This window comes from Ovis aries, chromosome 6 (genome assembly GCF_016772045.2).
Source record: "Ovis aries strain OAR_USU_Benz2616 breed Rambouillet chromosome 6, ARS-UI_Ramb_v3.0, whole genome shotgun sequence".
Taxonomy (NCBI): Eukaryota; Metazoa; Chordata; class Mammalia; order Artiodactyla; family Bovidae; genus Ovis; species Ovis aries.
Window position 1 is genome coordinate 113850130 of NC_056059.1, and position 25150 is coordinate 113875279.

Sequence of the window (25150 nt, forward strand, 5' to 3'; positions counted from 1 at the left end):
TTCCATTCGATTCCCAGTGTCCTGGATAAAGTTTGCATTATCAGACACAAAAGCTGGCCCATCGTCAGACCCTATGGAGCGAGGCAGCCTGTATCTCAGGATTATGTCTCTTAGTAGGGCCTTGGACACTTCTTGTGTCTGTCCAGTGCATGTGGGGTAGGCTTCAGCCCATTCCTAGTAGGTGCAGACTACCACAAGTAAGTACTAATAGCCCCTATACCACTTGACTTCAGTAAAGTCCACTTCTAGGTCTTCAAAGGGCAGAGTCCCAACAGTCTCCACCTCTGGGTTAGGTCTTGGTCCTTGGCTGATGTTGTTTTGTGTACAAATCACACCTCTAGTACTGATCTGGGCACACAGGATCGGGAGCTTAAAAATGAAACAGTAGCAGCTCAGTAAGCTCTCCAGCACAGTTTTTCCTGAATGAGTTGTCTCATGATGTTGTTTTACCAGCTGGACTGCATGATTGCTGGGGACGAGTCTGTGGTCTGGGAGCGTCCACCAGCCCGCCTTTTCTTTCATTCCTCCATCATTTAGAGCCCATTGGTCTTCTTTCTTCATGTATCTCAGGGACAGAGGCAATTCTGGTGCCAAGAAGACCTTAAAGGTGGCCTCAGGGCTGACTCTGGGGATCGGCTGGGTCGCTGCCTCCCTGACTGCCTGGTCAGCCGACCAATTTTCCTTTGCTGATTGGATCAGTTCCTCGCTGACGGCCTTTACAATGGATGACTGCTATTTGGAAAGGCTTCCAGACTGCGTCTAACAACTAAAGGATTTCTTTTCTGTTTTTAATCTCTTTTCCCCTGCTGTCAATAGTCCCCTTTCTTTATAAATGGCTTCATGTACACGTAGAATATCCAAGGCATACCTTGTATCAGTATAGATGCTGACTCGTCTCCCTTTGGTGTGCCTTAGCACCTGGGCAAATGCCCGTAGCTCAGCCCGTTGTGCTGACCACCCTTGTGGCAAGGCCTCAGCCTTCACTTTCTCAGCAGTTGTTGTTATGGCAGAGCCTTCTTTGTGCTGGCCTTTCTTGGATGAAACTGCTTTTGTCAGTGAGAAGTTCCAGTTCTGGGTTCTGGAGGGGAAGGTCCATGAGGTCTGACCTGCTCGAGTGAATTTCATCTGTGACCTCCTTTTAGTTATGGTCGGGGGTTCCCACTTACACGGGTGAAATGGTGGCAGAGCTCAGCGTCCGCACAGTCTCGAGTTGCACCTGTTTGTTTTCCCAGAGCTGTCCTTCATAGTGAATCATCCTAGAGCTGGTCAGCCGCTTATGGCCCTGGCTGTTCATCAGGGCAGTAACAACATGGGGAACCTTTACTTTCATATTTTGTCCTAGAGTAAGCTTATCTGCTTCTCTGGCCAAAATCACAGTGGCAGCTAATGCCCGGAGGCATGGTGGCCATCCCACAGCCACTGGACCCAGTCACTTTGACAGGTATGTGGCCGGGCGCTGCCGTGGCCTGTTTGTGTGAGGAGCCCCACTGCGGTGCAATTTTCTCATGTACAAGGAGGTTAAAGTCCTGTGTCACATTTGGCAGCCCTGATGCAGGAACAGTGGTCTAGAGTCTCTTTATCTCCTTGAAGGCCTTTTCCTGTTAAGGTTGCCACTCCAGGGGGTCCTTACCACTCTGTTGTGGCTTTCAACAAAGGCTTGGCAATTTCAGAGAAACTCAGTATTCAGATCCAGCAGAATCCAGCCCGAGGAACTCACGGACTTCTTTCTTGGTGTTCTGCCGAGGTAGTGAGCAGATGGCCTGCTTCCTCTCCGGTCCCAGTGCCTGATGCCCTTTTCAGATGGCAATCCCCAGGTACTTGACTTCCTATATACAGATGTGACCTTTTCCATGACACCTTGTACCCTGCGCTGGAAAGAAAAGTCAACAGGGATTTGGTGCCTTTCCAGCAATCCCCTGGGTGGGACTGGCTAGCCACAGGACATCCACATACTGGAGCAGGGTGCAATTGAAAGTTTCTCTGTAAAAGGCAGCAAGGTCTTCAGCCAGGGCTTTACCAAACAGGGTAGGTGAGTTTTTGAAGCCTTGCGGCAGTCGGGTCCAAGTCAGCTGTGTCTTCCTCCCAGTAGGTGGGTCTTCCCTTTCAAAGGCAAAGAAGGGCTGGCTGGCAGGCTGGCAAGAGCCAGAGCCAGAAGGATGTAGCCTTGTGATCGAGGCAGGTGAACCAGCCTGTGTGAGAGGGCAAGAGACGCAGGAGAAGGTAGGGATCTGGGACCACTGGATGGACGGTGACCACTGCACTGGTGATGTCACAGAGGCCCTGGACGGGGCGGTAGTCATTCCTTCCAGACTCTTTGACTGGTAAGAGCGGGGTGTTCCAGGGACACTGACATTCCGTTAGGATCTCGGTACCTTGTAGGCACTGGATGTGGTCCCGAATTCCCAGGCATGCCTCCTGTAGGTACTGGATATTATTTCTAACAAGAGCGGCTCCTGGCCTCAGGTCCACTACAATGGGGACATGGTTTGTAGCCAAACCTGGGGATTTCTTCTCTTCCCAGACATCAGAGAATTCTATTAGCAAGCTGGTGGGATTTATTTTTTCCCTCCATAAGTTGCAGAGATTCCATTCATCTTCCCTGGGCATAGTCACGGCCTTCATCAGAGCTGACTGGCTCCCCAGAGTGAGGCTCGCAGGCTTTCCAGAGGCAAAGGTGATTTGTGCCCCCAGGTTTGTCAGTAAGTCTCTACCCAGCCAGGGAATGGGGCGTTCAGGTAAGTAGAGAAATTCATGAGTCACCAGATGGCCCCCTAGCTGACACGAATGGGGCCTTGCAAAATGAGCAGGCTGCCGTGTCCCTGTAGCCCCAGCAATAGCTGCTGTTCGGCCTGTGAGGGGAGCCAGAGGTGTGGTTACCATGGCGCGTTCAGCTCCAGTATCCACCATAAAAGTCATTGATTGGCTTCCTACTTTCATCATGACCAGGATTAGCGAGCCCAGTCTTCCTTAGTCTGATTCTGCTCCAGCCAGGCCAACAAGGTTTTGGAGAGCCAGCTCAGGCTGGTACCTTTCTTTTTGGATTGACCAAACTTCTTTGACCCTTTAGATGTCCTCTGTGACTGCGGCACTCAATCCTGCAGAGGCCAGTCTCTTTGCAATGCACTGGTCGTGGTGTGGAGCTGGTCTCTTCTTAGTTTCCCCTTTCCATGAGGGAACATTCTGTTTCGCTTGATCTGAGCTCCTCAATGATGCTGCTAGCAGGGCTGCTTTCTGTTTCATTAATTTATCTGATTCTCGTTGGGCTTCATGGTCTAGGTTCACAAAGACTTTATTTGCTACCTCCAGTAGGTGTGAGGGATTCATCCCAGTGAAGCCTTCCAGCTTTTGGAGCTTTCGCTGGGTGTCTGCACAGGATTGAGCCACAAGGGCAGCGTTAATCATCGGTTGATTCTCTATTGTCTGGGGGACGAACAGGTTGTATGTCTGGAATGCTTCACACATGTTTTTCGTAGAAATTGGTGGGAATTTCATCTGCTTTTTTTGACGGGTGTTGTAATTTTGGACATAGTAGTGGGCTTTTTGGCTCCTGCTTGAAATCCATGTAGAAAGGTATCACAGTAGTGACCCAGGGTTTCTTATCCTTCTCTGAAATTGAAATCCCAACTAGGCCTCATCTCTGGCATCAATTCTCGTGCCCACCCTTCTGGATCTGAGACCTCTGTGGATACTTGTCCTCGGAGCCATTTTTGGGTGTCTGTTGAGATGAGTCACCTTTCTTCAGTGGTGAAGAGAGACAGAAGGGGCTGGTGACAGTCATCCCATGTAGGCTGACGGGTGTGGAAAATGGACCCTAGGAGGTCAGTCATAGCCAGTGGTTTATCAGAGTATGCTGGGTTATGGTGTTTCCAGTTGAGGAGATCAGTAGGGCTGAAAGGCTGGTGATACAGGAGGGAGCGTCCAGGCTGGACTGAGCCTCATCCACTTGTTGAGGACACTGAGTTTCTTGCAGTGGTGTCTCGTGGGCTGTGGGCAGCTGGTTAGTTTGTTTGGCCAAACGGAGCCGCTTCCCTACTGGCTCAGGGCTGGTGTTGTGCTCATGAGGTGGTGCGGAGGACGTGGAGGGAGGTGCACTGTCTGGCAATGGGTCTGGCGCTGACTGTGCCGGGGCATCTGGAGTCAGAGGAATGTATGGCAGGGGCAGCTGTGGGTCTTTCACTGGATCTCCCTGGAATATATGTTTTTTCTCTTCTTCTTTCTTTTTCTGAGTTCTGGTTGGGGAACAAATACCCTACTCTGTCCCTATCCGTTCATGCAAAATCTTGCCCATGGGGGCAGGATCTGTGCTATTAGAAGCCAGGGTTCTATGTATGGGGGCTTCCTTGGTGGCTCAGAGGGTAAAGCATCTGCCGGCAATGCAGGAGACCTGGGTTCGATCCCTGGATCAGGAAGATCCTCTGGAGAAGGAAATGGCAACCCACTTTGGTACCCTTCCTGTAAAATCCCATGGATAGAGAAGCCTGGAGTCCCAGTGACCTCCTGGTTCACTGCTTGGACAGTGGGAAGATCAGGATTGCCCTCTGGCAGCCATCCAACATCAAAGCATAGCCAACTGAGCTCACATAAATTAAGTTTCCTGGGGGTCATCTTGACTCTGTAATCTCCTGCAAAGCCCTTCTTAAAGTTCTTTATCATGCAATCTAATACTGTTGCTTTAGAGGAACTGCCACCTATGTTGACAAGTGTAATCTACCTGGCAGGATTTTGAGGAAAACCTAATCTCTTACCTGTCAGCTCAAGGAGTCAGTCGACAGAAGAAAAACCAGTAACCAATAATTTCCCCCTCACTGTATATCCCTCCCTGAGTCAGTGGTGCAAAGACAAGCAAGGGTGGGTGGCCCATCAAAAGAGAATACCATTCAGGTGACTGCTTGGCTGCGTCCTTGGGGGGAACCTAGGTGCCTCTTAGCATTGGCAGATCAGTATACGCCCCTGATCCAGTTCTGTCTCACAATGAGGAACTGGGTCCCTCAGAGCAGACACCGCCTTGAGCCACATGAGGTCACCATGGAACCGCAAGTTAGGGCCCACACGGACTCCGTAGCCATGAAGGCCGTGAAGCCACGCAATTGAGCCGGAAGCACAAGCAAATCACATTCATTCACATTCCTGTCTCATCCTCCTGGCTGCTCTCTTGAGGGAGATTTAAGATGCCTCTGAATTTTGGCAGGTTGGTATAAACTACCGACCCAGACCAGCCCCACAGGGAGGGATCAAATCCCCCACAGGCTGGCCCTGCCTTTCAGCCTTGTGAGGCCGTCACAGAACTGCAGGTTTTGGATGCTCTCAGGCTCTGTAGTCCGAGGACTGCGTAGCTCACTTCCACTTCCTTCAATCAGCAATCATGCATAGACAGCAATTCAAAAGGTTATCACAATACCTCCCTTCTCCTGAGTCCCCAGGTCTCCCTATCTGATGCTCCCTTCCTGGGATCTCCAAGGAGGTGATCAGTCTCCTCTTCTCCCCATTAGGGTAGGGCCTGACTGGGCACTGGCTGCGGGGCCTTACTTAATCCTGTGGCCGTTCTTGGTGAGTTGGTCCATTCCTCCAATGAGTCTGGACAGGGCTCAGCCACCTGGAGAGTCAGAACACTGGTCCGAAAGAGAACCCAGAATGCCATCAAGTGGTGTGCCACCTCGTCCGTTTCAGGGCTTCTCTACTCCAACCCAGCCGAGCACCCAGTCTGGTGGCTCAGGGGATGGAATGGTTGCAATCTTGCTGGGGCCTCCAGAAATGTTGCAGAAACCAGTACTCGAGAAACCAAGCACCACACTCAGAGATTTGGAGAACTCAGGTTTTCCAGAGGAGTTAACACTCAAAGCTCTGAGCCCCGAACACGGGGCATACAGAGTTTTTATACACAGTGATGGTTAAGTGCATTTGCAGGGGGCTGGGTGATTGCAAAGAGCAGGACAAAAGTGAGTGAAATATGATCCAGTTCCTAGTGTTGTGAGTCCCCACTTTCTGAGACTACATGACCTAAATAATCCAGACTTTGCAAGGAGCATGCTGAGTTACAGAGGCAGAAGGAGCAGGAGGTTATGTAAAATTTAAACTTTTCCTCTTCCCCTAGGTCAGCACACCTCCCAGTCCCTGGTCACTACACGTCCACTTTATAGATGAGAGCACAAAGGTCGCCTTTGATCACAAGACACATGCATGATGAAGCTGCCCCAAGGCTAGGACCATGGCCTGCCTGGGTCAAGCTTGTGGTTAAGGAAGATATACAGCCAGATTGCCACAGAGAGAAAAGGGCAAAGTGGAGTAGCATTGATGTCCAGCAAGCCAATCCTGGGCTCAAATCTCAGCTCAGTTCTGTGAGCTCAGGCTATTGACTTGCCCTCTCTGAGCTCTAATTTCCTCCTTGGAAAATAAGAACCCTATATCCAAATCAATAATACACATAAGTTGTTGGGCTCTGTGCTGCCACAAAGGAAGTTGTTTGTAACTCTGCATCTTACTTGTCCCCACTGTACAGATGGGAAAACCGAGGCTGAAGATCTCCTACAACTTGTCTCTTCACTAGTCAGAAATGGGCCACACTGCTCATGACATTCATAGTCACTAAAAAGAATTGCTGCCAGGACTAGTCATTGTGCGGAGGGTGAAGGGGATTGACTTTAGCATCCATCAGAGTGGGTGGCCATGTGGCTTCACCTCACCGGGACTCAAGTTTCCCTTCTGTGAAGAGGAGGTCATCCAACCCTACATGGTGCAGACAAGTAATAGGCCGTGTATGGGGCTTTTCTGGAGCAGGTTATCAGCACTTATTGAAAGGTTGTTGCTGAAATATGAAAAACACTGGTTTCTTGGCCTCTGGAGGAGAATTCAATCTGGGGCCAGAGATGAGGCTTGATCACTCAGAGCTTTTGTGTAATAAATTTTTATAAAAGTATAAAAGAGATAGAGATCAGAAGTGGGCAGAAAGAGCAACCCCCTGCCAGTCTTTAGCTGGATGTTATATAGCTACTAGAAATCTGCTAATTAGAGAAAGGAAATGTCTCAAAACTCAGAGAATGGCACCAGGCCCCTCACCCACAACATTCATTGAGATAACATTAGCACCAGGTGAGTCACCCCGGGCCATAAAACAATTGACATGAATCTTGAAGAAAGGCAGATTTTCATACATGTATACAGTTTCATTAACATAGATTAGGAGAACAATGTATGAGTATAACGTACTGGTTTGTCGAGTGGGTTCTGAGTCTTTAGGGGGAACCAACTTGAAGACAGAGTCTAGGGTAAATGCACAGTACATTAACATAGTTTAAGACAAACATTTCCATAAGAAAAATGCATTGGTTAGCTCAAGGTTGGAGAAAAGTTAAGTTCAGGTGGAACCAGGTGTCATCATGGAAATACAGAATTTTAAGAGAAACCTCTTTTTAAATTTGTATAGAGAAGGGGAAAAAATATAACACTAGTTTGTTTCCTCCTGCCCCTTAAGAGAGAGATAAAAATGTTTGACACTCCTCCGTTTGGAGACCCCTGGCCTTCCTGCTTGTTACCCTCTCATTATGGGATGACTGGGTCATGGAGGGAAGCTGGGGATGGTCCTTTTTGGAAGTCAGTTTTCTGTCCAGAGTCAGGGACACAGTTATGTGTTTTCCCAAGGTCAAAAACACTTGGGCAAGTGCATCGACCTCTCTGACTTCAGTTTCCTCTCCTGTAAAGTGGGAGGAACCCCCAATTCTCCAGCAGCAGCCGCTGAGAGGGAAGGGGAGTCAGGGCCCAGTGGGTGTCAGGACAGCAGGTGCTGAGCAGAGGCCGGCCTGACCCCACTCTTGTCCTGTTCCTGGGGGGGTCCAGGTCCAGCACCATGACGCCATCACCGGGACTCACGCCGTCAAGGTTGGTGACATGTTTGTGGAGCACCTGAGCACCGGGATGGAAGGGGTGCACAAGCTGATGGCCTCCATCATCCAGGACAGGTCTCCAGCAAACTCAGGTACGCGAGGTCCCTGGGGGCACAGTGGGCCATGGCAGGCATCTGCCCGGTTGCGCTGCCCAGCTCTGCCCTCCGCTCTGTGTCTGTGTGCAGTCCCATCCTACCTTCAGAGTCTGGAAGGGCCCTGGGGACCAGGGGTGCAGCATCTAGGAACTCTGCCCATGCAGACTGGTGTTGGGAGGGGAAGACTTTCTCAGTAAGGGACTTAGAACTGGGTTCTTCCGGTTCCTAGTGGGGCTGGCTATTCCCATGAGCTCAGACGAGTGACTGACTCCCCAAGCAAGGTGTAGGTGGAGACCCCAGAAAGGCATCCAGCCATGGGAGCTGCCTGGGCAGAGGCTGGGGACTGGACAGTGTGTGCGGTGTTCAGGGATCTGGGAGTCACTGGACATGCTCTCATCCTGGGGCACATCTGGTGGAGGACGGAGCAGAAAGAGAATCCCGGTTCATACCAAAGAGACCTCCAGTGCTGACCTTGGTGATTGACCTTGACCCTTCAAGCTCCAGAGAACTTGCTATACATTTCCAAGCTCTCTAGCTTTGGAACCAGACCTTAGAACATGGGTCATCTTGGACAGCTGACCCTTCTCTCTGCACCTCAGTGTCTGCACCAGTAAAGTGGGCTGACAGGAAGAGATGAGTGAGGAGCTCATGGACCCTCATCTCTGGGTGGACACTCTCCCACCCATCCTGGGAACCAGGACCCAGCTTGAACAGATGAGGAGGGGGTTGGACATCAGAGCCCATGTTTCTGCTTGTCCTTCCCCTTGGATTCTGCAGAGCTAGTCCCATCTGCCTCAGTTTCTCTTGTTCTGAGGGGCACCAGGGGTGAGGGGTGGGTTAGGCGGCAGCAGTAGAGCCTGTTCTCTGTGTGCATGCCCAGAGCCTGGGGGTCACTTTGCGGTGGTCTACAACCCACTGGCCTGGACGGTCACCACCATCATCACCCTGACTGTGGGCTTCCCTAATGTCAGCATCACAGACGACTCAGGCCACCCTGTGCCTGCACAGGTAAGAGGGACATCCCGTCTATGGTACATGCCCTGTTGCTGCCCCTGCTCTGCGCGGGGCCCCCAGAAGTGGGCATCTAAAGGGAAGAGGTGACACGCTACCCTCACTGTGAGGAGTGTCCAATGGCTGAGTCACCATCAGGGTCAGTGGATCCACCCGAGGACTGACCCTGGGCTTTGGGCATCTGAGTTGACCAGAAGTCTGCTCTACCTTTCCTGCCTTGGAAGGTCTTATGGTATCTTCAGCTCCATGGGAGGCATCCATCCACTGTCCAGCCTCCCATTGGGAATATATATATATATATATGTGTGTGTTCCTGTGTACATTTCTACTTCTCATGGGGAAGCCAGCAATAGTCTTCATTGTACATCTTTATGGAGATACTGTCATAGGGGAAGTCCCCAGCTATGACACCCACATCCTGTGTGGTCCCTCCTCATCTCCTTCCCAGACCTGGAGCTAGACTTGGTTCTAGAGGTGACCCTACTGTTACCAAGCCAGCCATTTCTTGAAGAGGTGAGAGAGGCAATGCCATCAGTCCATCATTCCAGGCCCGGCCCCAGATGAATGCTCACCCCTGGACTCTGGAACCGTCCTGGGATTCAAGAAACAGATACAGAAATGGACAGTTAAGGTGTGGGGTGATGACCTGGCAGGCAGGGCAGTGATCCTTAGCTGAGACAGAGGAGGAAGATTCCTCTATGCCAGGGTTGGGAGACATGAGGGTGCTGGGTTGAGTAGACCCAACACATAACATCCCCCTGCCCACCCAAAGACACCACCCATTAAATGCTCTAAATGCTCTTAAATACTACTGAACACCTAATATGTGCCAGGCATTACTCTAGGCACCAGAGAAACTTTAATAATCACGTAGACAATGATCCCTGCTCTCATGGGGCTTCTAGTCCAGTGGGGGGATACAGGAAAGAAGAAAATAAGAATGTGTAAGAGTGACAGGTGACAACTGTGGTGGAGGAAATCCTTCAGGACAGGTTTGGGGTGTGAGGTGGCAACAGGTGTCTTCTTTAGCTCAGAGAAAGGCTGTGCTGGAGACTGTGAAGTGAACATGAGTTTCTTCATAGATTCCCCCAAACCCTCTGCACAGGACTCAGAAATGACATGTGTTCCCTAGAAAGTGAAGGACCTGCTGCATGGACCCAGTGTCCTCATCCAACTCCCTTTCTTGAATCAGATGACATGGAGATGGAGAAAGTCCTGCAGGATAATCTGGAAACCTCCCTCCTGGGGAAAATTGGAGGATTAAGAGACAAGGGAGCCCCTTTCAAAGAGGTCAAGGGAACAGCATGAACAATGGCTCAGAGGCAGGAACAGGAGGGAATGTGCAAACAGGACAGGTGGTTTGCAGCCCCGATGGAGAAAGAGGAAGGAGGGAGAAGAGGTTGAACCCTTTTGAGCAGGGAGGGTGCAGGAGGGGAGCCAGCTCAGCCCCATGTTGAGTGACACAACTGTCTCTGTGCAGAGCAAGCACTCCATCCGCCAGGTGTGTAAGCCCAGGATTTCCAAGGAGACTGAGGCACCTTCCGTCCCTGACATCTATCATTCATCTTGTCCCTCAGGCCTTTCAGGTCCAGAGTTCAAAGGAGATGCCCTCTGCCTATGACTTGCACGTGCTGACCACGATCCCAGGACTCAGTTACCAGCACTACAGCATCCGGCCCAGCAGGAGTTCCCAGGAGGCCACTGGGGAGACTGCACCCTTTGTGGCCAGCACCCAGCATTTTGGACACAGACTCAGGAGACATGGCGGACAAGTGGGCTGCCACCTGGTACCTGTGGAGAATGACTGCTACACCGTGTTCTTGGACACAGATACCAACCTGATGCACAGCATCTGGGAGAGGTGAGGTGCAGTCATTGCTGCCTCTGAGGCCAGGAGGACCCTGGACCTGGGCAGGTGATGCCCCACATGGGTCTCCATTTCCTCAGCTGCAGGGCGAGGGTGTGATGGTGGGGGAGCTCCCTGCAGTGCAAACAGGTTTATGTCTAGTTGTGGAAATCTAAGCCAGGTCCATACAGCCTTTCTTGAACTTGTTTATTCCAAAGATTTTAATCCTCAGAAAATGGGGTATTTACTAATACACCCTGGGAAAATATACTAATCATGAGATCACCTTTTTTAAAACTGAGAGCCACATGAAACCCATCTATTCACCCATGGTCCCATCCACTATGCACTGACACAACCACTTATCTACGCACCTAACCTTCCTGGTTTCCATCCCTCATCCATCCATCCTCCATCCACCCAACCATCCAGCCAGCCATGCATCATCCATCCATCCATCTGTCCGTCCACCCATCCACTGAACTATTCACTCACCACAAGCTATTCGTTGGGAGCAGAGAGGGCAGCTGAGCCCCGGGAAAGGCCCCCAGAGTTTGAAGTCAGCACTGTCCATGGTGCGGTCACACCATAGGCGGTTTCGATACCTCTTCAGCTCTTTGTCCAATGCACCTACTTCTGTTTCTTGATGTGATCTCCTAACAGGAGCAGAAGTTTGCCAGGGAGAGGGGCAAGGAAACTGGGGTGGGGGGCCGGGCACTGGGCAGAAAGAGAGGTAAGGAAAGAGAAGGAAGAGGCAGCCAGAGAAAGGGAGGAAGACAGGGCACATTGGTCTGAGGCGAGTGTCACCTGCAGCTCAGCCCTGTCATCTGTCAGCAGTCTGCAAGCACAGACCTGGACTTGGGGCTCCCTCCTCCAGTCAGCCCACAGGTCCTTCTTGAGAGGGCATGAGGCACATAGTCAGGGCTGACTGCAGAGAGTGTGGTGGAGCAGAAGAAATGGGCTGTCACCCCAGCAGGCTGTGAGTGACTGCCCCCCCTCCTCCGAGGGGTCATGCTTTGAAAGGTGGAGTCTGCAGGCCAGCTTAAGCTCTGTCATCGCTCAGGCCCCATGCCCCTTCTGCAACACCCCTGAACAGCCAGGTCCACCTCGCCACCCCATTCTTCCCTCCCTCAGGAACCCTGTCCCTAAGCCAGGACCCCACATGGCGCTCCCCAGGGGGAGGGCACATGTCCTGCTGGCCACCTTCTTTACCCTGTTTGTCTTCAGGTGCTTTTGTCTCTGGGGAGGACAGCGTGTTCCTTATGGGGCCACTCCACATCCCACTAGGGGAACCACCAGTGCCCGCTGCAGAGTCAAAGAGGGGAGGCTGCGGGGACTGAGAAAGGGTGGTGCAGAGTGGGCATGGCAGGGATGAGGCCCCTGGAGCCAGATGTGAGGCCGAAGGGCAGGAGGGAGTCTGTGGGTCAGAGGAGGGGGCAGTGGTTCCTGGGAAGGACCCACATGTGCAAAGCCTAAGGCAGGGAGCCAGCATGTGCACAGACCACCCCAGGGCAGTTTTGCAGGAGGAGGGCCTTTGTTCTTTTATATACATCAAGGGTGTTGCTGAAATTCGCATACTGTCCGGGTCATCACTTTACACTGTACACATCTGTGCTGTTCCCTGTGATCATAGCGTTGTACAGGCATCTCCACACAGATTGGGACATTTACATCACCCCCAAGAGAATCCTCACATGTCGTCTTTTCACCTCCTTCAGGGACCTGGCTTCCCTGCTGGCTCAGATGGTAAAGAATCCAGCTGCAATGCAAGAGAACTGGGTTCAATCCCTGGATTGGGAAGATCCCCCGAAGGACATGGCAACTCACCCCAGTAATCTTGCCTGGAAAATCCCATGGACAAAGGAGCCTGACAGGCTAGAGTCCATGGGGATGCAAAGAGTCCGACACCACTGAGCAACTAAGCAGACACACAGGGCTACCCAGCTAGTGGAATCTCCTGGACTTGCTTAGTTAAGAGATTTCATTCAATGGAATCGCACCCTCTGGGGCCCTTTGGAGCCTGGTAGCCTTCACACGGTTGTTGCTGTTCTGTTGCCACCGCGTGTCCAACTTTGTGACCCTATCAATTGCGGTGCCCCAGGCTCCTCTGTCCTCAACTCCCTCCGGGAGTTCACTCATATTCATGTCCACTGAGTCAGTGATGCCATCCAACCATCTCATCCTCTGTAACCCCCTTCTCCTCCTACCGTCAATCTTTCTCAGCATCAGAGTCTCTTCCAATGAGTCTACACTTCTCATCAGATGGCCAACGTACTGAAGCTTCAACTTTAGCATCAGTCCTTCCAATGCATATTCAGGGTTGATTTGCGGTTTGATCTCCTTGCGGTCCAAGGGACTCTCAAGAGTCTTCCCAAGCACCACAATTTGAAAGCATCAAATCTATGTCTTTATGGTCCACTTCTCCCATCTTTGCATGACTATTGGGAAAACCATAGCTTTGACTATACAGACCTTTGTCGGCAAAGTGCTATCTCTGCTTTTTCAGTATGCTGTCTAGGTTTGTCATAGCTTTCCTTCCAAGGAACAAGTGTATTTAAATTCTTGGCAGCAGTCACCATCTGCAGTGATTTTGGAGGTAGAAATTAAGTCTGTCACTGTTTCCATTTTTCTCTCTTCTATTTGCCATGACGTGATGAGAACAGATGCCATAACCTTAGTTTTTGAATGTTCAGATTTAAGCCATCTTTTTCACTCTCGTCTTTCACCCTTATCAAAAGGGTCTTTAGTTCCTCTTCATTCTCTACCGTTAGAGTGGTATCAGCTACATATGTAGGGCTTCCCTGATAGGTCAGTTTGTAAAGAGTCCACCTGCAATGCAGGAGACCCAAGTTCAATTCCTAGGTCGAGAAGATACCCTGGCGAAGGAATAGGCTACCCACTCCAATATTCTTGGGCTTCCCTTGTGGCTCAGCAGGTAAAGAATCCACCTGAAATGCAGGAGACCTGGGTGTAATCTCTGGTTTTGGAAGATCCCCTGGAGAAGGGGAAAACTACTCACTCCAGGACTCTGGCCTGGAGAATTCCATGGACTGTAAAGTACATGGGGTTGCAAACGGTCGGACACAGCTAGGGATTTTCACTTCCACTTTCATCTGCATATCTCAGATTGTTGTTCTGATGGCAGTCTTGATTCCAGCTTGCGGTTCATCCAGCCTGACGTTTTGCATGATGTACTCCTCCACGCAGCATCATATTTCCAAGTTTCACTCACATTGCAGTGTGAGTGAGACCCAGTTCCTCTGTGGGGCTGATTTATATTCCATTGACAGATATTCCTGGGTTCATTTATCCAGTCCTCACCTCATGGACATGTGGGTGGTTTTCATTCTGGGGCTTTTGAGAATAAGTCCACTGTGAACGTGCATGTATAAGATTTTGTGTTGACAAAAGCTTTCCTTTCTCTTGGGTCATTTCCTAGGAGTGAAATTGTTTGGTCACAGGAAACTCTATGTTTAACACTTTGAGAAATTGTTGGCCTGTGTCCCACCCAGCTGCACCATTTTTCCATCTTATCCAAAACTAGGAGGGTCTGATTTCCCCATATCCCCCCTACATTTGTATTAGCTGCCCGTTCCATATAGCTACCCTAGTGCTTGTGATGTGCTATTTCATTGTGGCTTTGATTTCCAGCCCTATGGACTGTAGATGTTAAGCATCCATTCATGGGCCTCTTGGCCATTTGTGCATCTTCTCTGGTGAAATGTCTTTTTAGATGCTTTGCCCATCTCAAAACTTGGCCGTTCTTTACTGTGGAGTTGTAAGAGTTCTTTCAACTTAGGAAAAATTACCGTGAACAAACCTCGTGAAGGTGATGGAACTCCAGCTGATCAATTTAAAATCCTAAAAGATGATGTTGTTATAGTGCTGCAGTCAGTATGTTAGCAAATTTGAAAAACTCAGCAGAGGCCATAGGACCTTAAAAGGTCAGCTTTCATTCCAGTCCCAAAGAGGGGCAATGCCAGAGAATGTTCCAACTACTGTACAGTTGCTCTCATTTCACATGCTGGCAAGGATGTATTCAAAGTCCTTTAAGCTAGGCTTCAGTGGTATGTGAACTGAGAACTTCCCGTATCCAGAGGTCAAATTGCCAACTTACGTCGGATCAGGGAAAAAGCAAGGGAATTCCAGAAAAACATCTACTTCTGCTTCATTAATTATACTAAAGCCTTGGATTTGCATCAGAAGAAACTGTGGAGAACTCTTAAAGAAATAGGAACAGCAGACCACCTTACCTATCTCATGAGAAAACTGTATACAACTCAAGAAGCAACAGTTAGAACTGGACGTGGAATAAGCAACTGGTTCAAAATTGGGGAAGGAGCTCCTCATGGCTATATAGTGTCACTTTGACTATTTAACTTATATGCACAGTGCATCCCATGAAATGCCAGGCTGAATGAATCACAAGGGGGAATCTAGATTGCCGGGAGAAATATCAACAATCTCAGATATGCAGATGATACTACTATAAGGGCAGAAAGTGAAGGAGGAACCTAAGAGCCTCTTGATGAAGGTGAAAGAGGAGAGTGAAAAAGTTGGCCTAAAACTCAACATTCAAAACACTAAGATTATGGCATCGGATCCCATCATGTCTTGGCAAATAAAAACAGGAAAAATGGAGAGAGTGACAGATTTTATTTTCTTGGGCTTCAAAAATTACTGCAGCAGGTCATGAGGTAACATGAAATTAAAGATCCTTGTTCCACGGCAAAAAAAGCTATGTGAAATCTGCACAGTATATTAAAAAATAGAGATATCATTTTACCAACAAATATCCGTATCCTTAAAGCTTTGGTCTTTGCAGTAGTCTTGTGAGGGTTTGAGAGTTGGACCATAAAGAAAACTGAGTGCTGAAAAATTGATGTTTTTGAAGTGTGGTACTGCAAAAGACTCTTGAGAGTTCATTGGACTGCAAGGAGATCAAACTAGTCAATCTAAAAGGAAATTAACCCCTGATATCCATTGGAAAGACTGATGCTTAAGCTGAAGCTCAAATACTTTGAGCATGTGATGGGAAGAGCCCATTAATTGGAAAATATCTTGATGCTGGGAAAGATGGAAGGCAAAAGGAGAAGGGGACAGCAGAGGGTGAGACGGTCAGATAGCGTCACCAACTCAATGGACATGAATTTGAGCAAACTCCAGAAGATAGTGAAGGGCAGGGAAACCTTGTGTGCTTTAGTGCATGGGGTCAGAAGATTCAGACATGACTTAGCAACTGAACAACAGCAACAACCAGGAAAGGGACAGGATCTGATGTCATGTGAGCTCAGGTGGGTCCATACCACTCTTCTCCAAACCAAGTGCATGAGCTTCACTGAGTGAGCTCACAAATGTCACTGCTGCACTTAGGAGGTTGTTTGTGTTCCCCCCCTGGCCCAGGCTGGCATCTCCACAGGCTCTATCAGCCTGGGTCCCAGAATGAGGATGAGATGGCCATGACGATGACACTCTTTTCTCTTTCCTTTCTATGCAGGGGGAGTAACCGAACAGTACGGGTGACCCAGAGTTTCATGGAGTATCATGTGAAGAGTGATGTCGATCATGGCTCTGTTTCAGACAATTATGTGTTTACACCCAGTGGTGCAGCGGAGCCAGCGTGGGAGGCTGTGAGGATGGAGATCGTGGAGGGGCCGCTGGTGACTGAGATCCGGCAGTACTTCTACAGGTGAGGGCGGCCCCCTGGTTGTGCTCAGCTCATGGAGGTGCTCACAGGCAGGGGAATGAGGAAATGAGGGCCCGTCATGCTTCAGACACCCAGCTCCTGGACCTGGGCTTGGCACACGCTCCTTCCTCCATGGAAGTTCGATGAAGTCATGAGCTGCTCCAGTCTCTGCCGTCCTGCTCTGCTTGCCTGAGCTGTGTCACCTTGGTGGGACCTAAGTCCAGAGGCGGGACAGGGGCCCACAGTGGCAGAGATGAGAGCAGTTCTTGTGTTTTCATGAGCAGGACAGATAGAGCCGCCCGGGTATGACTGGGTCATCAGAACCTTCCGAGAACTGGGTCCCTCCTGTTCTATTGCCTAAGCAAGCTCCCTGTATCCCTGGCGGCAGGAAGGATGGAGGGAGGGAAGCAGAAGGAGAGGAAGGAAGAAAGGAGAAGGGCGGGGAGTCCAGAAGGCTCCCAAGTCTTGACCCACCTCTCCTGCTCCTCCTCCAGGGAGGTGAATGACAGTGAGCCCACATTCGCCATCTACTCCCGGCTGGCCCGCGGGCCCCAGGGCTCTGACGGGGAGCTGCTCTGCCATCGCATAGAGCAGGAGTACCGGGCGGGCCCCTTGGAGCTGAACCGCGAGGCCATCCTGAGGACAAGCACTGATCTGAACACGGGCCGGGTCCTCCACTCGGACAACAACGGCTACCAGATGCAGCGCAGGCCCTACCGGCAGAACATGTGGAACACCATCGCTCGGGTACACCCTGAGCTGTCCTGGGGTGTGGCAGCCACAGATCCAGTCCTGGTGGCCATTTTCTAGAAGGCATGAGAGCCCCCTTAGGTCTAGAGCATCTCCCAGAACCCCGCTGCCCTGTGTCTGTCCCTAGGGGTTGCGGCCCAGGCATGTTCAGACCTGGTCTCAGAGTCTGGGGCCGCCGTGTGTGAGGTGTGTCCCTGAGGTTTCCTATGTCCACTGCAGGTCCTACTCAGTCAGTGGGTGACCCACTGGGGGTTGCTTGAGGATTAAGCACGGCATGTTCAGACCTGGTCTCAGATGGGGCTGTGACCCTTTCTGTCTGCTCTACTCAGTCAGTGGGGCCCCAAAGCCTGGTATCTGCTAGGCCTGAGGGGCTGAGCCAGGGCTGCTGAGCAGGGCTCCAAAATCAGTCAGCTCCCAGGGCCTCGCCCTCCAAAAGCGTGACCTCGGCTGAGTCCCTGGGTGTCCCTGGGCCTCAGTGCTCTCCTGGGAAGTGAAGTGTGCTGAGTGCTGGGATGATCCAGGGAGCAGGGCCGTGCTGACCACCCCCTGAGCCTCCGTCCCTGTTAGTTGTCTCTCCTTCCACTGGGGCCCTGAGAATGGGTGTGGTTCCTCCCTGCTCTGTCTTCCTTGAACCTCTGTCCCTTCAACTCTGCAGCTGTTCCTCACCCACTGTGGCCTGGGCTCCAGAGAGTCTGGGGAAATCAGCCCAGGACATCTTGCTGCAGTAGAACAAACAAATAGAAAAAAAGGTTGTATGAGCACTTTCCTGCCCAGACACCAGCCCCTTTCTATTTGGAACCCCTGGCTGGGGGCCATCCCTGACTGGACTGGAACAGATGCCTCATTGTCTCCCTGCACCAGGGAGACCTTTTGGGCACATTTTATAGATGGGGAAACCGAGGCTTGGCCGGGCTGGGTCCCCCAGGGCATAAGGGCAGTGGAGCTGGATTTGAAACCCAGTGTGTCCATCTCAAAAGTCAGAGCCCATCCCATCACTACTGTGCCACCCAGGGCTGCTTCTGTGCCCATGCAGGAGGCTGCCTGGGGCCAGAGGGAGACCCCAGACCTGCTGGCTGACCTGGCCCTCTGCTCCCACCACCAGCCTGCCAATGTTTCTGTCCACAGAATTACTACCCCATGGTCCAATCGGCTTTCATTGAGGACTTACCAAGCAGGCTGGTGCTGCTGTCCGAGCAAGCGCATGGCGTCTCCAGCCAAGGGAATGGGCAGGTGGAGGTAGGAGGAGACCCCTCTGGTCACACTAGGGGATCCCAGGGCCCAGGCAGGCCCAGTCAGATAGTTGTCCCCTGCAGGTCATGCTCCACCGGCGGCTGTGGAACAATGACAAGTGGGCCCTGGACAATGACCTCACACTGAACGACTCCTCGGTTGTCCACCCAGTGCTCTGGCTCCTGCTGGGACCCAAGACCCTCACCAGTGGCCTGAGCCAGAGGAGCGGGCTGGCGCTGCAGCACCGGCCCGTCGTGATGCTCAGAGAGATGAACGGTGAGGTGGGGGGTCCTTTCAGTGCACCTGTCATCACTGCCCAGGGTGAGGTGACCTATCTAGCGCTGGAGCTGAGCTGGTGCCTACAGGGATCTGGGCTACTATGGGGCAGAAAGTGACCAGGGACCTCAGATCTAAGCCCCTCCTTGTAAACATGGGCATCCTGAGGTTAAAGAAGTTTCAGTGACTTGCTCAAGGTCATACAGCTAGTATGAGGAAATGAAACTCCTCTTTCAAGAGCAGAGATCTCAGAGAAAGGTTCTGATTGGCCCCAATCGAATCATGTGACCCGAGCCTGACGAATCCCTGTGGCCTGGGAACTGAAAGGGGATGGCACCTCCAGATGGAAACCAGGGTTGAACAGAGCATCTCCTGGAAGAGAAGGGCTCAGTCCCTCTGGGCAGAGGCAGTGATAGATGGCAGCACGGGAGCTGGCTTCCCAGAATTGTTCACAGAGCAGGTCTCTGTGTAAACTCGCTGCATTTTCTGGAAGAAATGGCATCTTCTCTCTGGTCTCAGGCTCCCCGTCTGCAGTTTTGAAAGAGCTGGACTAGAGATTCAGGGCACTTTGGGCATTTGCACCAGCAGGTGCTTCCAGGTGCCTGCGGTGTGGTTGAGGGAAAGAGATCAGATTAAATGGGGGCCTTAGTGTGGAGAGCTAAGAATGCTGAGAGGAGAGTTTGGCCCAAAGCCTCTCCTTGTTGTCCACCTGCCTTGCAGAAACTGCCCACAGAGGCAGTTGGAATGGTTCTTGGAAGCAAGAGGCTGTGACACTCCCCTCAAGTGTCCACCTGCAGATCCTCAGCATCCCCGGCTGGAAATACAGCTCGAACCACACAGAGCACCTGCGGACTCTCCAGAAAGGTGAGGCAGGTGTTCAGGTGTCCAGACTCACTCCTGCCTCCCCATGTCAGCCAGTCCCCAGCCCTTCACCATACAAAGGACTCTCCTCAGAGTCGTCCAGGCTCTGTGAGTTCACCTGGTTCCCTTCTGCCCAAAGAAGAATCTGAGGCCCTCAGGGAGGCAGGTCACTCAGCAAGCAGGAACAAGGTGCATCTGGATGACGTCAGATGCTGTGACTGTGTACAGAGGGAAGCCCCCAGCAAGGGATCAGGGAGGGCTTCCTGGAGGAGGAAACAACTGCCAGGAACCCATTATTCATACTGAGGTTGCTGCACCTTATCTGCTCCCTTAACTCCATGCTTCTCAAAAGATGGACTGACTGTGCCTCAGCCACTCCCCTGCTCCAAGAGACCCACCAAGGGCTGGCACACTCCAAGTATCTGTGAAATGAGAAGGTGGAAAAAGGCAGAGGCCAAAGGTTATCTTTGTACCTGATAGAGGGGTGTTGCCAACTGTGGCTCAACTCTGTAGATATGAGAATTCTAACACTGACCCACAGCATCTCCACTTGTCGCAGAAGGTGAGATGGGGGAGCCTCACCTGTGGTGACAGAGCCTCCTCTACTGTTACGTGTGTCAGGCTAAGTGCACTGAGAACGCGTCTTCCGGGGGCAGCTTGTGCCAAAGAGGAGGCCAAGGGGGCTGGGCTGGGCAAGTCCATCCTCCTAGAGAGACATCGGTAGAGACTGAATCAAGGGAGCCACAGGGGATGGCGTGAGGCCTGCTGCCTCTCATGATGCTTGAATGCTCAAGGAATCTCCACCAGCATGATCATTGCCATCATGACCATTGTCTTCACCATTATTGTCATCACCATCACAGTCACAACCACCACACCATCATCACCATCACCACATTCGCCATCACCGCCACCATCACCATCACCATCACCATCACCATCACCATCAGGACCATCACCACCATCACCACAATCACCACTCCATCATCACCATCACCACCATCATCACCATCAGTGTCACCATCACCATCATCAGCACACCATCATCACCATCATCACCATCACCATCACCACCACCATCACCATCAGCATCACCATCACCATCAGGACCATCACCACCATCACCACAATCACCACACCATCATCACCATCACAATTGCCATCACCACAATCGCCATCAGTGTCACCATCACCATCATCATCACCATCACCACAATCACCATCACCGCCATCATCACCATCATTACCACAATCACCACCATCATCACCATCACTACAGTCGCCATCACCATCATCACCATCAGCATCACCACAACCATCAGGACCATCACCACCATCACCACCATCACCACACCATCATCACCATCACCGCCATCATCACTATCAGCGTCACCACTATCATCATCACCATCACAATTGCCATCACCACCATCACCATCATCACCACAATCGCCATCACCATCATCACCATCAGCATCACCATCACCACCATCATCACCATCACCGCCATCATCACTATCAGCGTCACCACTATCATCATCACCATCACAATTGCCATCACCACAATCGCCATCAGTGTCACCATCACCATCATCACCACACCATCATCACTATCATCACCATCACTACAATCACCATCACCACCATCATCACCATCACTGCCATCACCAACATTATTACCATCACCATCATCACCACCACCACCATCACACCATCAGGACCATCATCATCATCACCATCAACACAATCACCACCATCACCACAATCACCACCATCACCACAATCACCACCATCATTATCATCATCACGGTCATCATCACTACCATCACACCATCAGCACCATCACCATCATCACCGTCACTGCCATCATCACCAACATCACCATCTTCATCACCATTATCCTGGTCAACTTCATGTTCAGCTCTGAGAAGTCCTTCCCTGATTCTAGAGCTCCAGTTCCTAATCTCAGCATTTGAATGGAGACAAGAGACATTACAGACCTCTTGGGCTGCAGTAACAAGGAGCCCACACGCTCTCAGTCCTCACACAGCACAGGTCATTTCGTCCCTGTGCTCAATGGGGTCGGCAGCATGGGTCTTCTCATTTGGTCACCAAGGACCCAGCAGGTGGAAGCTGTATTACAACACATTTCCTAGGGCTTGGTGGCAATGACCTGACACATTAACCCTGAAGATGGCGCCTCATCTTCAGGGTTATGAGGCCATACCACCCTTCACAGTGGCCAAGCCAGAGAGAATCTTCCAGAAAACTGGAAGGTGGAAGGACGAGCCCAGCGAAGACCCCATCAGTGAATAAGAATCAGTGCCAGCTTCAGTGTGGGTGGTGGGAGGTGGTCACTTTGGTGCACCTCAGGTGGAATCCTGCCCCTTCCTTCTTTATGCACACCAGCTGCGTGCCTGGGCAAGTGCCGGCCCCTCTCTGAGCCTTGTTTGGTCATCTGAAAAGTGGGGCTGTGTTAGCTGCCTCCGAGGGAGGGTGAAGATGTGAAAGGGAGCTGAGAGTGTAAAGTGCCAGGCCGAGACTGTGTCCTCATGCCACCTTCTTCTGTCCCCAAGACCGAAAGCACGAGGCCAAGGCAGACCTCCGCCGTGTCCTGCTGCGGCTCCAGCACCTGTATGAGGTGGACCAGGACCCCGTGCTGTCTCAGCCTGTGACAGTGAACCTGAGGGTAACCTGCCCCTCCCATGTACTGTGACATCACTGAGTCAGGCCCCCAGGAGGAGGCACCCTTGGGAGACAAACCCTGGTGACTGGGTGTTTGCTGGGGCAGCCACACCTGCCTGCCACCTTCTGGAAGTGCTGATCCAGCTAGGCGCTTCGGAGCAGCTCCTTTCGGCCTCAGTTCCTCATCTGTAAAATGGGACTGCCCCTCCTCCCATGGGACTTCCACTACAATGAATGTAGGGGATGCTGGGCCCGGGCCCTGGTGTGGCTGCCCTTCTTCATCGGGTTCTCTGCTCAGATCTGGTGTCCGGGTGCTCACCCCTCCCTGTGCTCTGTCCTGCAGTCTGTGCTGGGGGGACTGGGCTCCGTGGTGTCCGTGGAGGAGCGCTCACTAACAGGGACGTGGGACATGAAGATGATGAGCCGCTGGACCTGGAGCACGAGGGACCCTCACCACCACAGAGGTTCGGACGCCCTGGTCCTGACCACGCCCCGGGTCCCCAGCTGACCCCCAGCCAGACCCCAACTCTGCCCCTAAGGCCTGTGTGACCTTGAAGTGGTGCCCTCCTGCCCCAAGTCTAGGTCTTCCTGCATCTACCACAGAAGATTCACGAAGTCTTCAGAAGAGTCATCACACAGACTATGTATGCAAGTTGTGTGTGCATGAGTCCAAGGCCACACACGCTCTCCCTGCCTTGGGTGAGTCTCATCTTTTTTTTAGGTGAGCCTCATCTTGCAAGCTGGAGAAGGCAATGGCACCCCACTCCAGTACTCTTGCTTGGAAAATCCCATGTATGGAGGAGCCTGGTGGGCTGCAGTCCATGGGGTCGCTGAGAGTTGGACACGTCTCAGTGTCTTCACTTTCACTTTTCACTTTCATGCATTGGAGAAGGAAATGGCAACCCACTCCAGTGTTCTTGCCTGGAGAATCCCAGGGACGGAGGAGCCTGGTGGGCTGCCGTGTATAGGGTCGCACAGAGTCGGACATGACTGAAGCAACTTAGCAGCAGCAGCAGCATCTTGCAAGCATACCCTCAGGAGTTCTGACATTTGTCCTGCTGTGCATTGCACTGTGACACACAGTTAGCTCCTGCAAACCACCACCTGCTTTACTACTCTATCTGTGCTGTTCCCTCTACCTAGAATGCCCTTGTCCCCTTTATGTGGGCATCTCCTAATGGGGCTCTTCCAGGTCCAGGGCTGAATCCAGGGCCTCCTCTGCTCTCCCCTCTCCCTTAGTTTGTTCTGACCCATTTAGCTCCTCTTTGTCTACTGCACACGGCATAGTCTGGCTACATAGGTAGACACTTTGTCAGTCTTGAGAGACGGATTGATAGAAGGCTGGTTAGTTGGGAAAAAAAGGGTATAAAGAAGGGTGGAAGGTAAGTGAATGCTGGACAGGTGGGTGATTGAGTGATAGATGGTTGGAAGGATGAAAGGAAGGAAGAAAAGAAGATGGATGGGTGATGGATGGGTGATGGGTGGGTGATGGATGGGTGATGGATGGGTGATGGATGGGTGATGGATGGGTGATGGATGGGTGGATGGATGGGTAATGGATGGGTAATGGATGGGTGGATGGGTGGATGGATGAGGAAAGGAACGATGGAAGGAAGGAAAGAAGATAGAAGATGGACTGTTGAGTAGATGGGGAATGGATGGGTGATTAAATGATGAATGTTTTGATGGATGGATTGATGCATGGATGGAAGGATGGATGGACGACCATGTTTCAGCCCAAGGAGGAGGCCTAAACCCCAGGGTGTGACCCCCCAGGGGAGTCCATTGAGATCAAGGGCAGGGCCCACTAATGGCCTTACTGATAAAGCTCTTAGGAACTGAGTTCCACACCCTATGGGAATAGAAGGCCAAGAGGGACCAGGGCCCCCTCATGGCCTCAGTGAGAAAGCTCTTATGCACATATACAGGGCCACAACCCATGGAGATATGAGGCCAAGTGGGGCCAGGACCCCCTGTACATGCCTTCACTGTGCTGTCCCTCAGAGGAGGCCAGAAATGAAAGAGTCCCCCCGGCAGTGCAGTCCTGTCAAGAGAGGTCAGCTGAGGGTTATAACCACCGTGGGAGCCACAGACACAGCAGGAGCCGTGTTGCCAGGGGGATGCGGAAGGAGGGGACCTGACGAAGCGGGAGGTCCAGGGGCCATGCTGGACAGACCCTCTCTGCTCCCAGGAAACTCCAGTCGGCCCTCGCCACCGCCAGGAGGCCCCGAGGTCACCATCTACCCGAAGGAGATCCAGACGTTCTTCATTCACTTTCAAGAGCACTGAGCCCTTGGCAGACTCTTGCTCCCAGGACACAGAAAAGCAGCCTAGAGGGATGACTGGGACGCTGCCAATCTGGTGGGCTAAGGGCAGGAAATGGATGGATGGGGGTGTCCTGACTTCTTCAATAAAATTGCATTAAGGACCTATGTCTTCCCCTGCCCACTGGAGCCAGCCCTCTCTCTCCTCTCCTATCACAGGCGGGAGCTTCACACACGCTCACACTCCTGCTTCACCTGCAAGAATCAAAGCCAGGAAGTTCTCCCAAAGACAGAAGGAAATAATCTCCAGTGATACCAAAATGCCTGCAGCCTTGCTAGATCTCAGCAAGTGCACCAGTGTTAACAGTGGCCCTGCTGTGTGACTAGTGACCTGAGGTGCCAGGAGCCAGCACGGTGGGGACAAGAGGACTTCACAGCCCATGGTTTCTGTGTTGGGAAAGCTGTGGAAAGGTTAGTCATGGCTGGAGCTGTAGAAACACCTCACAGATACAGCTTGAGGCCCCCTCTTCCTGTAGGGTCCCCTGCATCCTGCACTGGGAAATATCATC

The 25150-nt window shown here is 51.7% G+C and overlaps 1 pseudogene; it reads left to right on the forward strand.

Annotated features, from left to right (window-relative positions):
* Positions 1-24749, forward strand: part of LOC101117335 (epididymis-specific alpha-mannosidase-like) — a 57949-nt pseudogene extending 33200 nt beyond the window's left edge.
* The last annotated feature ends 401 nt before the right edge of the window (positions 24750-25150 follow it).